At 43.0% G+C, this 16,231-nt stretch overlaps 1 protein-coding gene across 3 annotated transcripts in view; it reads left to right on the top strand.

Annotated features, from left to right (window-relative positions):
- Window positions 1-16,231, top strand: part of tbpl1 (TBP-like 1) — a 60,705-nt gene that overhangs the window by 28,367 nt on the left and 16,107 nt on the right. The window lies entirely within an intron of this gene.

Below are 16,231 nucleotides of genomic sequence, written 5' to 3'. Positions count from 1 at the left end.
ACTTAATGAACTCTATATGATCTCTATAGATAATCTTAGCATTAATGATTTGTTATAAAAGTCCATATAGACAAAATTCAAGTATGTGACAAAGCAGATGGCTACTATAGACTTTGGTGTACTTACTGCCATTAGATTTGGGGTTTGATTTTCAAAGATAAACATTCGGTGTATTTTCAATTGCTGCCTTTTTATTATTGCAGCATTCAAAAGAATGAACAAAATTTCAGCATTGACTTCTGTGTTTTTGGTGTTTTATACTGGTTTTAAGCTAGTCATTGTCTATGATTTTACTTCCTACATTTTGTAAGATGAATGCTAAGTAAAGTGTAGCATAGCTTCTGTGTTGGTCAAATTAAACTGTTTTTCACTTTGGCATTTATTATCTGTCAGTATCCAACTACAGATATTTTTGGCAGCAGATTATTAATTGGATTGATATCTCTCAGAATTATTTGTCTTCCAGGCCTGTTGGAAGATAAAGATCCTACATTATTAGTCACGTAGACTTATGTACCTAGAATCGTAGAACGATCCAGTGCAGAAGTGAGGCATTAGTCCATCATGCCTGTGAAAGCTCTTTTGTAGAGCTATCCAATGAATCCACTGCTCTTTTGCCATAGCCCTGTAAACTTTTCCCTTCAAGTAATTATTCAATTCCCTTTTGAAAAGGGCGAGGCCCAGAGCGGAGCGGTAAAAAAGGGCGAGGCCCAGAGCGGAGCGGTAGAAAAGGGCGAGGCCCAGAGCGGAGCGGTAGAAAAGGGCGAGACCCAGAGCGGAGCGGTAGAAAAGGGCGAGGCCCAGAGCGGAGCGGTAGAAAAGGGCGAGGCCCAGAGCGGAGCGGTAGAAAAGGGCGAGGCCCAGAGCGGAGCGGTAGAAAAGGGCGAGGCCCAGAGCGGAGCGGTAGAAAAGGGCGAGGCCCAGAGCGGAGCGGTAGAAAAGGGCGAGGCCCAGAGCGGAGCAGTAAAGGCAGTAATGTGTACTATATATAAGATGTACTGCAGCAACTCAGCTCACCAAGGGTCCTTCAGCTGCACCTTCCAAACCCACAACCTCTACCACCTAGAAGGGCAAGGACAACAGATGCGTGGAAACACCACCAACTGCAAGTTCCCCTCCAAGCCACACGCCATTAAGACATGAAACTATATTGATATTCCTTCACTGTCACTAGATCAAAATCCTGAAACTCCCTTCCTAACAGCACTCTAGGTTACTTGCACCATATGGACTGCAACAGTTCAAGAAGATGGCTCACATCGCCTTGAGGGCAATTAGGGATTGGCAAAAAATGTTGGCTTTGCCAGCGACAGCCACATCCCATGAAAGAATATAAATAGATGAAAAACTGCAAGGTGATGTTACAGCATATCAAGGGGCAGCATATATCAAGGGGCAGCAGAGGTAAGTTGCAGGTCAATATTTAATTTAATCTATCCACAACTCAAGATCAGGTAATTAAAGGATGAGAAAATATAAACTAAGTTGATTAAATACATAAACTTTATGTGGATGCCAGCATGTATGCTGACCATTGAAACTGCCAAAAGTTGTTCCAGAAGCAGTGGCCAACTTATATGCTGAGTATAAAATGTGAACTGCTGGTGAGAGTGGTTGCCATTTTGAAGTGTGAAAAAAAAATAACATTGGTAATTCATTTATTTTAATGTGGCATGGTTATTGAATAAATTAATTATACAAAGATACCTTTAACTACAATGAATGCGTTTAAAAATCGATCAAATTGACTGTCTTTGGCTCCGATGCAAAGAATTCGTCAAGTTTATTCTGAGTCATTTTTTGGCTATGGCATCATCGTAAGGATCGCACTCTGGATCAGATGCGGCTTTCGATTTCAGAATCATCCCTCCACAACAAATCACTTTCCACTCCATCCATTGATTTGGATGTTCTGCAATTTTTTAGAACAATCTGATCACAGGTTGTGCACTAATAGCATCCCACGATTTGATGATGAAACTACAACAACGTCAAGCAGAGAACATTACAACTCTTTGCAAAGGCTTTTCTCCGTCAGCCATCCACCTATTGCATTCAGCGAGGACATGATCCTTGAATTACTTGTTTTGACATACATCCAAAGGTTGAACTATGGACATTAAATGCAACCCCCCCCCCCCCAACCCCTTGGTCCGTTGGTTTAACTGCAGTGTGGGTGTTATTTCTTCGCAGGCACCGCTTGACCTCATTAGTTATGTGGGATCTGAATGTTTCCTACCCTAATAAACTGCATTCTTTACCTAGGCCACCAGGGCTCCTATTTCATACATTATTGAGCCATAACTTCATCCTCAACCATCCAACCATTTTCATGGACGTAAACACTCCTGTAGGAAATTTGAATTTTTGACATGGTTTTATATTTGAAAATTACGATAGGCTTTAATTTTGTTCTGTTGGCCAAGCAGGCTAGTGCCACCATTAAAACAATAAGACATAGGAGCAGAAATTACGCCATTCGGCCCATCGAGTCTGCTCCTCCATTCAATCATGGCTGATAAGTTTCTCAACCCCGTTCTCCCGCCTTCTCCCTGTAACCTTTGATCCCCTTACCAATCAAGAACCTATCTATCTCGGTCTTAAATACACTCAATGACCTGGCCTCTACAGCCTTCTGTGGCAATGAATTCCATAAATTCACCATTCTCTGGCTAAAGAAGTTCCTCATCATCTCTGTTCTAAAAGGTCTTCCCTTTACTCTGAGGCTGTGCCCTCGGGTCCTAGTCTCTCCTACTAATGGAAACATATTCCCCACGTCCACTCTATCAAGGCCTTTCAGTATTCTGTAAGTTTCAATCAGATCCCCCCTCATCCCTCTAAACTCCATCGAGTATAGATCCAGAGTCCTCAAACGTTCCTCATATGTTAAGCCTTTCATTCCTGGGATCATGCTCGTGAACCTCCTCTGGACCCTCTCCAGGGCCAGCCCATCCATCCTGTGATACGGGGCCCAAAATTGCTTACGGTATTCTAAATGTGGTCTGATCAGAGCCTTATAAAGCCTCAGCAGCACATCCCTGCTTTTAAATTCTAGACCTCTCGAAATAAATGCCAACATTGCATTTGCCTTCCTAACTACTGACTCAACCTGCAAGTTAACCTTAAGAGAATCCTGGACTAGGACACCCTAGTCCCTTTGCACTCCAGATTTATGAATTCTCTCCCCATTTAGAAAATAGTCTATGCCTCTATTCTTCCTACCAAAGTGCATGACCTCACACTTTCCCACATTGTATTCCATCTGCCACTTCTTTGCCCATTCTCCTAACCTGTCTAAATCCTTCTGCAGCCTCCCTGTCTCCTCAATACTACCTGTCCCTCCACCTATCTTTGTATCATCTGCAAACTTAGCCAGCATGCCCTCAGTTCCTTCATCTAGATCATTAATGCACACACGGTAAGGTGGGGGATAGAAGAGGGCAATTTTTACAACAACAGATAACAATAGTAAAAGAGCCACAGAAATGATTATTAGCTCACTTGATTTCCAAAGTCTGGAAGGTCAGAGTCCAGAGGGTGTTTCCTTCGTGGCGGAGTTTAGTCCAGATGAGTTCTTGGTTGAAGACAGCTACATGAAAATCCTTGAAATGAACAACAATGCAGCATGATGGACTTTCTTTGTTTAAACGGCTTGGCAGGTGATAATCACAGACTTTTAAAATCAAACAGGTTTTGATGAGTTGAGACACAGTGACCAGCTGCTTGTTTCTGTTTGATTAGTTGGTAACTCAGCAGACTGAGGATTTCTCAGTTCTCAAAGGAATATAGAGATTTCATAGAAACTAGGAGTAGGCCATTCGGCCCTTTGAGCCTGCTCCACCATTCATTATGATCATTGGTGATCATCCAGCTCAATAGCCTGCTCCCGCTTTCTCTCCATACCCTTTGACCCCTTTCGCCCCAAGAGCTATATCTAACTCCTTCTTGGAAACATACAATGTTTTGGTCTCAACTACTTTCTGTGGTAACGAATTCCACAGGCTCACCACTCTCTGGTTGAAGAAATTTCTCCTCATCTCAGTCCTAAATGGTCTACCCCATATCCTCAGACTGTGACCCCTGGTTCTGGATTCCCCCACCATCGGGAACATCCTTCCTGCCTCTACACTGTCTAGTCCTGTTAGAATTTTATAGGTTACTATGAGATCCCCCCCTTATTCTTCCAAACTCCAGCGAATATAATCCTAATCGACTCAATCTCTCCTCATTTGTCAGTCCTGCCATCCCAGGAATCAGTCGGGTAAACCTTCGCTGCACTCCCTCTATAGCAAGTACATCCTTCCTCAGATAAGGAGATCAAAACTGCACACAACATTCCAGTTGTGGTCTCACCAAGGCCCTGTTCAATTGCAGCAAGACATCCCTGTTCCTGTACTCAAATCCTCTGGCTATGAAGGCCAACATACAATTTCCCTTCTTTACCGCCTGCTGCACCTGCATGCTTACCTTCAGCGACTGGTGTACAAGGACACCCAGGTCTCGTTGCACATTCCCCTCTCTCAATTTATAGCCATTCAGATAATAATCTGCCTTCCTGTTTTTGCTACCAAAATGGATAACCTCACATTTATCCACATTATACAGCATCTTCCATGCATTTGCCCACTCACACAGCTTGTCCAAATCACACTGAAGTATCTCTGCATTCTCCTCACAGCTCACCCTCCCACCGAGCTTTGTGTCATCTGCAAATTTGGAGATATTACATTTAATTCCCTCATCTAAATCATTAACGTATATTGTGAATAACTGGGGTCCCAGCACCAATCCCTGTGGTACCCCACTAGTCACTGTCTGCCATTCGGAAAAAGACCTGTTTATTCCTACTCTTTGTTTCCTGTCTGCCGACCAGTTTTCTATCCATCTCAATACACTACCCCCAATCCATGCACCTTAATTTTACATGCCAATCTCTTGTGTGGGACTTTCCTCGAAAGCCTTCTGAAAGCCCAAATAAACCACATCCACTGGCTCCCCCTCATCAACTCTACTAGTTACATTCTCGAAAAATTCCAGTAGATTTTTCAAGCATGATTTCCCTTCCATAAATCCAAGCTGACTCAGTCTGATTCTGCCATTGTTTTCCACGTGCTCAGCCATTAAATCTATTATAATGGACTCTAGAATTTTCCCCACTACTGACATCAGGCTGACTGGTCTATAATTCCCTGTTTTCTCTCTGCCTCCCTTTTTAAATAGCGAGGTTACATTAGCTACCCTCCAATCTGTAGGAACTGTTCCAGAGTCTATAGAATCTCAGAAGATGATCACCAATGCATCCACTATTTCTAGCGCCGCTTCCTTAAGTACTCTGGGATGTAGATTATCAGGCCCCGGGGATTTATCGGCCTTCAATCCCATCAATTTCCCCAACACCATTTCCCTACTAATACTGAGTTATTTCAGTTCCTCCCTCTCACTAAACCCTGTGTTACCCAACAGTTCTGGTATGTTATTAGTGTCCTCAAAATGGTCACCCAAGTCATGAGACCTTTTTCCACAATGCCTTCAAAAGGGATGTTTATCTAGTGTCTGGGACTGCCTTTGGTTTCAGAACTGAAAATGTCCCAGCCATTAGCTTTTTGAAACATAGAAAATAGGAGCAGGAGTAAGTCATTCGGCCCTTTGAGCCTGCTCCACCATTCAATATGATCATGACTGATCCTCTATCTCAACGCCATACTCCCATTCTCTCCCCAGGTCTCTTCATGCCTTTAGAGTCTGGAAATCTATCTATTTTCTTCTTAAATATATTCAGTGACTTGGCCTCCACAGCTTCCCATGGTAGAGAATTTCACAGGCTCACCACCCTCTGAGCGAAGAAGTTTCTCCTCATCACAGTCCTAAATGGCCTGCCCCGTATCCTGAGACTGTGACCCCTTGTTCTAGACACCTCCAGCCAGAGGAAACATCATGCCTGCATCCAGTCTGTCCATCCCTGTCAGAATTTCATACATTTCAGTGAGATCCACTCTCATTCTTCTAAATTCCAGTGAATACAATCTAGTGGACCCAATCTCTCCTCATACGACAATCCTACCATCCCAGGAATCAGTCTGGTGAACCTTCACTGCACTCCCTCTATGGCAAGTATACCCTTTCTTAGGTAAAGAGACCAAAACTGCACACAATACCCAGGTGTGGTCTCACCAAGACCCTGTATAGCTGCAGTAAGACATCCTTGCTCCTATGCTCAAGCCCCCTCGCAATGAAGGCCAACATACCATTTGCCTTCTTAACTGCTTGCTGCACCTGCATACTTGCTTTCGGTGATTTGTGTCCAAGGATATCCATGTTATTGTATATCAACATTTCCCAATCTGTCACCATTTAAATAATACTCTGCTGTTCTGTTTTTCCTACCGAAATGGCTAACTTCACACTTATCCGCGTTACACTGTATCTGCCATGTATTTGCCCACTCACTCCACCTGTCTAAGTCGCCTTGAAGCCTCTTAACACCCTCTTCACCACTCATATTCCCACCGAGTTTTGTGTCGTTGGCAAACTTGGAAATATTGCACTTGGTTCCCTCATCCAAATCATTGATATATATTGTGAATAGCTGGGACCCAAGCGCTGATCCCTGCTGTACCCCACTAGTCATCGCCTGCCATTCTTAAAAAATATCCATTTATTCCTATTTCTGTCTGCTAACCAATTCTCAATCCGCCATCTATGTTGAGGATCTTGTGTCAGGAAGCCATTACCTGGGCAGACCATCTGAGTCCACTAGAGGGTCAGCTTGTCAAGATGCAAGTGACGTCCATTATTCCCTCAGTGGCCCTCTTTGAAATGGACTCGGACAGTCCCAGGTGTGAGGTGGGTCTGTCAATAACTCTGCAGGAATAACAAGTTTCAATTTCCGAGTCCCTTGGTTTCATGGTTCCATGATTATGATGTCCTTGCAATTGGCTGTGAGATTCCACGATGATATGAGGAGGATTCTTTTGTTCTTGTAACTCCTGTTGGTAGCTTCCAGAACAAAGGGCCAATCCTGTGGTCATGTGACTTGTAGCAACCATCTTGTTGGGTTCAGTAGGAGGTCCATTTTAAAAATAGCAAAAAAGTCAAGTCTGATGTGCACAGTTTGGATTTCTTTCATGTCTTATTGACATGACAGTAAAAATAAGCAGAGGTCAGGAAAAGATAGAGCTTGTCAAAGATAGGGCATTAGTGACTAGTATGAAAATTGGGACAAATAAAGAAAAATTAAAGCCACAGGCACTAAAATCTCAATGTGTGAAGCTTTAGCAACAATATTGATGAATTAGTAGCACAGTAACCTACAATACCCACATAAGATTTAAAGCTAAATATTTCAGGATATTTGACTTTTAGAAGACAGACACTAAATGAAAAGCGCAGGGTTGAAGCGGGAGGGGGTGGAAGGGTTTGTCCTAATAATAAAAGCGATAAAGACAGTAGAGAGTGAGGATCTTAGTTAAGAAAATCAAGATGTAGTGTCAGTTTGGTCAAGGTTTGGGTGGCGCTAAGAAATATCAAGAAGCAGGAAAAACTGGTTTGAGTAATTTTTAGGTCCCCTACCAGCAGTTGTAGTGTCGGGCAGGGTATAAATCAGGAAATTAGAGGTACATGTAACAAAGGTAATAAAGAACTTTGATCTCCACATGGACTGGGCAAATTTGCAGTAATACAGTCAAGGTAGATTTGTAGATCAGAATGTTGAGAAACCAACTAGGGAACAGGCTATTTTGGATTTGGTATTGTGTAACGAGAGAAGGTTAGTAACTTTGTAGGAAAGGAGCCTCTGGGGAAAAGTGCTGATAATATGATGGAATATTATCATTGAGCTTGGGAGCGATTTAGTTAAGTCTGAGGCTCTAAATCTGAATAAAGCAAACTGTGGAGGTGAGTGGCTAAGATAGATTGGGAAACTAGATATGGTAGATAAGAAATGGTGAACATTTAAAGAAATAATACATTTTTAAAATTCTTTCATGGGACATGGGCATCGCTGACTGGGCCAGCATTTTTATTGTCCTTGAGAAGATGGTGGTAAGGTGTCTTCTTGAGTGTAGATACGCTCGTGGTGCTGTTAGGGAGGGAGTTCCAGGAATTTGACCCAGCAACGGTGAAGGAATGGCGATATAATTCCAAGTCAAGATGATATGTGGCTTGGAGGGGAACTTGTCGGTGGTGGTGTTCTCATGCATCACTGCCCTTGTCCTTTTAGGTGGTAGAGGTCGTGGGTTTGGAAGGATGCTGTTGAAGGAGCCTTGGTGAGTTGCTGCAGTGCATCTTGTGGATGGTACACACTACTGCCCCTGTGCATCGGTGGTGGAATGAGTGAATGTTTAAGGTGATGGATGGGGTGCAAATCAAGCGGGCTGCTTTGTCCTGGATGGTGTTGAGCTGCTTAAGTGTTGTTGGAGCTGTTCTCATCCAAACAAGTGGAGAGTATTCATCACACTCATGATTTGTGCCTTGTAGATGTTGGACAGACTTTAGAGTCAGGAGGTGAGTTACCTGTCGCAGAATTGCCAGTCTCTGACCTGCCACCATATTTATATGGCTGGTCCAGCTCAGTTTCTGGTCAATGGTCTTGATAGTGGAGGATTCAGTGAAAGTAATGCCATTGAATTTCAAGGAGAAATGGTTGGATTCTCTCTTGTTGGAGATGGTCATTTCCTGGCACTTGTGTGGCATGAATGTTACTTGCCACTTATCAGCCTAAACCTGAATGTTGTCCATGTCTTGCTGCATTTGGGAATGGGCTGCTTCAGTATCTGAGCTGTTGTGAATGATGCTGAGCATTGTGCAATCATCAGTAAACATCCACACTTCTGACCTGATGATGGAGGGAAGGTCATTGAGGAAGCAGCTGAAGATAGTTGGGCCTAGGACACTACCCTGAGAAACTCCTGCAGCGATGTCCTGGAGCTGAGATGAATGACCTACAACAACCAGAACCATCTGCCTTTGTGCTAGGTGGAGAGTTTCCCCCCTTATTCCCATTGACTTCAGTTTTGCTAGGGCTCCTTGATGCCACACTCGGTCAAATGCTGCCTTGATGTCGAGGGCAGTCACTCTCACCTAACCTCAGGAGTTAAGCTCTTTATCCGTGTTTGAACCAAGGCTGTAATGAGGTTAGGAGCCAACTGGCCCTGGCAGAACCCAAATTGGACATCAGTGAGCAGGTTATTGCTAAACAAGTGCTTCTTGATAGCACTGTTGAAGACCCCTTTCATTACCTTACTGATGATCGAGAGTAGACTTATGGGGCGGTAATTGGCCAGGTTGGATTTGTCTTGCTTTTTGTGTACAGGACACACCAGGGTAATTTTCCACATAGCCAGGCAGATGCCAGTGTTGTAGCTGTATTGGAACAGCTTGGCTAGGGGTGTGGCAAGTTCTGGAGCACAAGTCTTCAGTACTATTGCCAGAATATTGTCAGGGCCCATAGCCTTTGCAGTATGCAGTGCCATCAGCCGTTTCTTGATATCACGTGGAGTGAATCGAATTGACTGAAGACTGGTATCTGTGATGCTGGGGACCTCCAGAGGAGGCAGATATGGATCATCCACTCGGCACTTCTGGCTGAAGATTGTTGCGAATGCTTCATCCGCTACCTCCAGTGAGTTGTAATTGTCCACCACCATTCACGACTGGATGTGGCAGGACTGCAGAGCTTAGATCTGATCCGTTGGTTGTGGGACCACTTACCTCTGTCTATCACTTGCTGCTTATGCTGTTTGGCACGCAAGTAGAGGACTACTACTTTCCTGTCTACCCCCTATACCCTTTGAACCCCTTGTCAGTCAAGAATATCTCTAACTCGGCCGTAAAAATATTCAATGAACTTGCCTCTGCTCTCTAGTAAAGAGAATTTTACAGACTAATGACCCTCTGAGAGGAAAAGAAAATTCTCCTCATCTCAGTCTTAAATGGGAGACCCATTATTTTTAAACAGTGTCACCTATTTCTAGTCTTTCCCATAAGAGGAAGGCATGAACCCTGTCAAGCCCCCTCAAGATCTTTTACTTTTCAATAAGACCACCTCTCATTCTTCTAAACTCCAGTGGATACAGGCGCAACCTTTCCATCCTTTCCTCATAAGACAACAAATGGGAACAGTCTCGGGACCTGCACCCCTCAATTTTGAACTCTTCTCAACCATCTCTCTTCTCAGGAGAATAACAGCAGCTTCTGCAATCTGTCCACTTAACTTAAGTCCCTCAACTCTGGAACCATTCTAGTAAATCTTTTCTGCAACCGCCTCCAAGGCTTTTGCATCTTTCCTAATGTGCAGTGCCCAGAATTGGACACTACTCCATTTGTGGTTGAATTAGTGTTTTATAAAGGGCCTACAGAATATATAGTTTGAGCACAATTCTGCTGATTATGGATCAAGTTGATATAATTTATGGGTTTTTTTGTGTTATTCGTTCTGAGCATAAGCTCCTCATTTAGGATTTCTTGTGTGACATCTGTATGAGACTTAGTATCTACAGAAAGACCTCTATTTTTTATATGGATCAAATGACTATTGTATCAACTCAATCTTCACATTCAATTCAATTCAAAAATATCAGGTTTGTTGGGCATAGTAAGAAATAATGCCCAAAGAAGCTGAAGTTCTTCCATTTGGGCATGAGGTGTCATTGTTTGCTCATTTTGACTTCTATAAAATGGAGAAATGCTAACATAATTTACCCTAGTATAAAATATCTATGAATCAAGCATTTTTTGCTGATTCTTTTACTATAAATGCTATAGTAAAATTGATTATTTCATTCCTTGGCTTCATTGGAAGTTTCATTATCCACAAAATCAGTAATTTATACTGCTCACCACTGAGCATTATTTCAATGTTTATTTTGTATAGAATTACCCCTGAATAGATATATAGAATATTTACTCATGCTGTTTATCGTTTGAGGATTCATTTGTGAACTAAAAGGACCAGGATCACAAGCTGAGGTTTCCTATTTTATGTTGCACAATTGATGAAATAATTTGCACATTTAAGAATTCATCTTGTGATGTGGACTATTTTGTATTTTCACTGTAGTTATTACTGTCTAGGATAATGAAACTCCCATTAACTTTCATTCAAATCTCTACTAATGGGATTTCTGGTTCTTTCATCTATTTCATCATAACTCAAGCCTGAAATAGTTCAATTTTTCGCACTTTTGAGAGAACTACTTGAACTCCACCATCAGTGTGACCAGTGTCTCTTGCAACATACACGCAGCTATGATTTATTTGATCTTTGTCTTCAAATAAAAAGACAGGAGTCTTGTTTAGATTTAAAGCAGAAAGAGTTTTAGAAAAGTAATAAAGAATGAAGAATATATTGCATTTGACAACTGTAATAGATTAACACCTAATAATCATATACATTAGTACAACTTAACATGAAAGGGTAAATTTGAATTAAAATGAATGAATGGAAAATTGTGGGGTGCATGTTTGTGACTCTTGGTGTGTGCCTTCGAATGGTGAGGCTGCATATTGGTTGCACAGCTTGAAAATTGGCCCTTATGTTTTATAGTATGTCTTTAAATGAAGAATTTAGAGAATCTTTCCCCACAGGTGAAAGACATGTAATTCACCATTGTCTTTCATTTGCACTGTATTTAGTTTGGGGCAACATACTGCTGGAGAAACAAGTGAATCTTGGAAGGGGTACATTGCAGATTGGTGGGTCATTTTTTTAATTCTTTGATGGGATATGGGTGCCGTTGGCAAGGCCAGCATTTGTTATCCATCCCTAATTGCCCCTGAGTGGCTTACAAGAGGGCAGTTAAGAGTCAAACACATTGCTGCAGATCTGGTCTACAGCACAGAATAAGGCCCTTTGGCCCATTGAGTCTGTGCCGGTCAAACAAGTACATAACTATATTCTAATCCCATTTTCCAGCACTAGGCTCATAGCCTTGTATGCCATGGCATTGCAAGTGCACATCCAAATACTTCATAAATGTTTTGAGGGTTTCTGCCTCTACCATTCTTTCAGGCAGTGAGTTCCAGATTCCTACCATCCACTGGGTGAAAAAATTTTCCCTCACATCCCCTCTAAACCTCATGCCCCTTACCTTAAATCTATGCCCCCTGGTTATTGATCCCTCCACCAAGGGGAAATGTTTCTTCCTGTCTGTCTATCTATGTCCCTCATAATTTTATACACCTCAATCATTTCCCCCCCTCAATCTCCTCTGCTCCAGGGAAAATAACCCCAGTCTATCCAATCTCTCCTCATGACTAAAACTCTCCAGCCCAGGCAACATCCTGGTAAACCTCCTCTGCACTCTCTCTAGTGCAATCACATCCTTCCTATAATGCGGATTCCAGAACTGCACGCAATACTCTAGCTGTGGCCTAACCAGTGTTTTATACAGTTCCAGCATAACCTCTCTGCTCTTATACTCTATGCCTCGGCTAATAAAGGCAAGTATCCCATACGCCTTCTTGACCACCTTATCTAGCTGTCCCGCTACCTTAAGGGACCGGTGGACATGCACACCAAGGTCCTCTAATCCTCGGTACTTTCCAGGGTCCTACCATTCATCGTGTATTCCCGTATCTTGTTTGTCCTGTCCAAGTGCATCACCTCACACTTATCCGGATTAAATTCCATTTGCCACTGATCAGCCCATCTGACCAGCCCGTCTATATCCTCCTGCAATGTAAGGCTATCCTCTTCACTATTTACCACCTCACCAATTTTTGTGTCATCCACGAATTTACTGATCAACCCTCCTACATTCAAGACTAAATCGTTTATATCACAAACAGCAAGGGACCCAACAACAATCCCTGTGGAACCCTACTGGACACAGGCATTCAATCACAAAAACACCCCTCGACCATCACCCTCTGCTTCCTGCCACTCAGCCAATTCTGAATCCAATTTGCCAAATTGCCTTGGATCCTATGGGCTCTTACCTTCGTTATCAGTCTCCCATGTGGGACCTTGTCAAAAGCCTTGCTGAAGTCCAAGTAGACTACGTCAAATGCATTGCCCTCATCTACACACCTGGTCACCTCTTCAAAAAATTCAATCAAATTGGTCAGACATGAGGTCCCCTTAACAAAACTATGCTGACTGTCCTTGATTAATTCCTGCCTCTCCTAGTGTAGATTAATTCTGTCCCTCAGAATTGCTTCCAATAGTTTCCCCACCACTGAGGTTAGACTGGCTGGCCTGTAGTTCCCTGCTTTATCCCTTCCTCCCTTCTTGAATAACGGTACCACATTGGCTGTCCTCCAGCCCTCTGGCACCTTTCCTGTGGACAGAGAGGTATTGAAAATTATTGCCAGTGCCCTGCTATCTCCTCCCTTGCCTCACTCAACAGCCTGAGATACATTTCATCCAGGCCTGGAGATTTATCTGCTTTTAAGCCTGCAAGACCACTGAGAACCTCCTCCCTTTCCATGCTAATTTCTTTAATTACATCGCAGTCCTTCTGCCTGATTTCCATACCTACGTTGTCCCTCTCACTTGTGAACACCAACACACAGTATTCATTTAGAACCCTACCTACGTCTTCCGGCCCACACACAAATTACCACTATGGTCCTTAATGGGTCCTACTCTTTCCCTACTTATCCTCTTACTCTTAATGTACTTGTAAAATAACTTTGGATTTTCCTTTATTTTACCTGCCAATGTTTTTTCATGCCCCCTTTTTGCTCTCTTAATTTCCTTTTTAAGTTTCCCCCCTGCACATTCTATACCCCTCTGGGGCTTCTGCTGTTTTGAGCCCTTGGTATCTGCCATAAATCTCCCTTTTTCTCTGTATCCAATCCTGTGTATCCCTGAACATCCAGGGTTCCCTGGATTTGTTGGTCCCACCCTTTATCTTTACTAGAATATGTTGGCCCTGTACTCTCCCTATTTCCTTCTTGAATGAGTCCCACTGCTCTGACACAGATTTACCTAAAAGTAGCTGCTCCCAGTCCACTCTGGCCAAATCATATCTGATCTTATTAAAATCGGCCTTCCCCCAATTTAGAACTCTGATTTCTGGCCCATCCTTGTCCTTTTCCATAACAACCTTGAATCTAATGGAGTTATGATCACTATCTGCAAAATACACCCCCACTGATACCTCTACCACTTGCCCGGCTTCATTCCCTAAAATCTAGTCTAGGACCGCCCCCTCTCTTGTAGGACCCTCTATGTACTGGCTTAAAAAGCTCCCCTGGATGCATTTTAAGAATTCCACTCCCTCTAAACTTATCACACTATGACTAACCCAGTTAATGTTGGGGAAGTTGAAATCCCCCACTATTACTACCCTATTATTTTTACACTTCTCTGAAATTTGCCTACATATCTGCTCTCCTATTTCTCTCTGACTGTTTGGGGGCCTATAGTACACTCCCAGCAATGTGATTGCTCCTTTTGTGTTTTTGAGTTCTACCCATATGGCTTCATTTGAGGAGCCTTCTAAGATGTTATCCCTTCTTACTGCTGTAATTGATTCCTTGATCAATACTGCGATACCACCTCCTCTTTTACCTCCTTCCCTGTCTCGCCTGAAGATCCTATATCCTGGAATATTGAGCTACCAATCCTGCCCCTCTCTCAACTATGTCTCTGTGACAGTAATGACATCATACTTCCATGTGTTAATTTGTGACCTCAACTCATCTGCCTTATTTGTCAGACTCCCTGCATTAAAATAAATGCCATCCAACCTTGCCAGATTCTCTTGTGCCTTAACTGGCCTATCATTTCTATGCCTTCCAGGCTGACTTGCTCTCTCTTCTAATTTTGGCTGTGCATCTCCCCTTGCTGAACCTTCTGTCAGGATCCTATTCCCCTGCCAAGTTAGTTTAAACCCTCCCCAGCACTAGCAAACCTCCCCGCAAGGATTTTAGTCCCATTCCGGTTCAGGTGCAACCCATCCGCCTTGTACAGGTCCCACCACTCCCAGAAACGGTCCCAATGTCCCAAAAATCTAAAGTCATCCCTCCTGCACCATCTCCAGCCACGCATTCATCTGGACTAACCTATTTCTACACTCACTAGCGCGTGGCACCAGAAGTAATCCAGAGATTACCTTTGAGGTGCTGTTTTTTAATCTGCTTCCTAGTTCCCTAAATTCTGCTTGCAGGACCTCACCCCTCTTTCTACCTATGTCGTTGGTACCAATATGTACCACGATTTCTGTCTGTTTGCCCTCCCCCTTTAGAATGCCCCGCAGCCGTTCAGTGACATCCTTGACCCTGGCACCAGGGAGGCAACATACCATCCTGGAGTCACATCTACGGCCACAGAAATGCCTGTCTGTTCCCCATACTATCGAGTCTTCCACCTCTATTGCTCTTCCCCTCTTTTTTCTCCCATCCTTTGCAGCTGAGCCACTTAGTGCCATGAGCATGGCTGCACTCCCCAGAGGAACTGGCATTCTCACCAGTTTCCGACACAGAAAAACGGTTCTCGAGCGAGATGCACCCTGGGGGTTTCCCGACTATGTGTCTGACACCTTTCTTCTGACTGATGCTCACCCATTCCCTCTGTCTGCACTTCCATAAGCTGTGGGGTGACCATATCTAAAAACGTGCTATCCACGAAACACTCAGCTTCACAGATGCACTGAAACTCGGAGCTCAAGTAGCTGCAGCTGGTGGCACTTCCTGCACAAATGTTTTTAGAACAGTCAATGTTAGTTTCATGTTGGTTTTCAATTCCATATTTTATTAATTGAATTTAAATTCAACCAGCTGTCATGGCAGGGTTTGAATCCAGAGTGTTAACCTGGGTCAAGTGGATTACTGGTCTAGTGACATTACTAATACACCACCATCTCCCCCTAATTGAGTTGCTTGAAACAATAAAGGGGTTGAATACAATAGATATCGATAAACTGTTTCCTCTGGTGGATGAATTTGAACAAATAGGCATAATTTTAAAACTATAGCTGAAGCCATTTAGGAGCAAAATCAGAATGTACTTTTCCACACCATTTTGAGTGAGAATCTGGAACTCTGTACCCCCAAAGGTTATGAATGCTGGGGAAATTGAAATTTTCAAAACTGAAATTAAGCATTTTGTTAGAATACCAAGGAATATGAATCACAAGTGGGTAAATTGTGTTTGAGGTACAGATTAGTCATGATTTAATTGAATGGCAAATGGGCTCAAGGGACTGAATGGTCTAATCCTGTTTCTTATGTTCCTAGTGAATATTAGAATGACGAGAACTTCCACTTGCTCCCACAGAATTTTTTT

The sequence above is a fragment of the Cetorhinus maximus genome, chromosome 5, assembly GCF_964194155.1.
Source record: "Cetorhinus maximus chromosome 5, sCetMax3.hap1.1, whole genome shotgun sequence".
Taxonomy (NCBI): domain Eukaryota; kingdom Metazoa; phylum Chordata; class Chondrichthyes; order Lamniformes; family Cetorhinidae; genus Cetorhinus; species Cetorhinus maximus.
Note: the sequence above shows the minus strand (reverse complement) of the source record. Positions and strands in the feature narration are given on the sequence as shown.